The following is a 361-nucleotide window of genomic DNA, read 5'->3' as shown; positions in this document are numbered from 1 at the left end:
TATTCTTAGAACCAGCAGGTCTGCCACGCTGCAAGCGTGTTTTAGACGCTCGTGTATCGTCTGCTTTTCCTTGCTCATTTGATATTTTGATATAAGCAGGAGCATTCACGGCTGGTATATGAGATTTAGTTATCGTCTTGGTATCCGTAAATGCATCAGGTAGCTGATTAGCTATACTCTGTAAATGCATGATTCGTCGAACTTCTAGTTCAGACTCTTTAGTAGGAGGATCAAGATATAATAACGAAGGTACACTCCATTTGATATAATTTTCTACATTTTTGTTTCCCCCCCTAGAACTGGGAATACTTTCTCATCAAAATGACAATCGGCGAAACGTGCCGTGAAGACGCACCAGTCA

This window comes from Brassica oleracea, chromosome C2 (genome assembly GCF_000695525.1).
Source record: "Brassica oleracea var. oleracea cultivar TO1000 chromosome C2, BOL, whole genome shotgun sequence".
Classification (NCBI taxonomy): domain Eukaryota; kingdom Viridiplantae; phylum Streptophyta; class Magnoliopsida; order Brassicales; family Brassicaceae; genus Brassica; species Brassica oleracea.
This window is presented reverse-complemented; position numbering follows the sequence as displayed.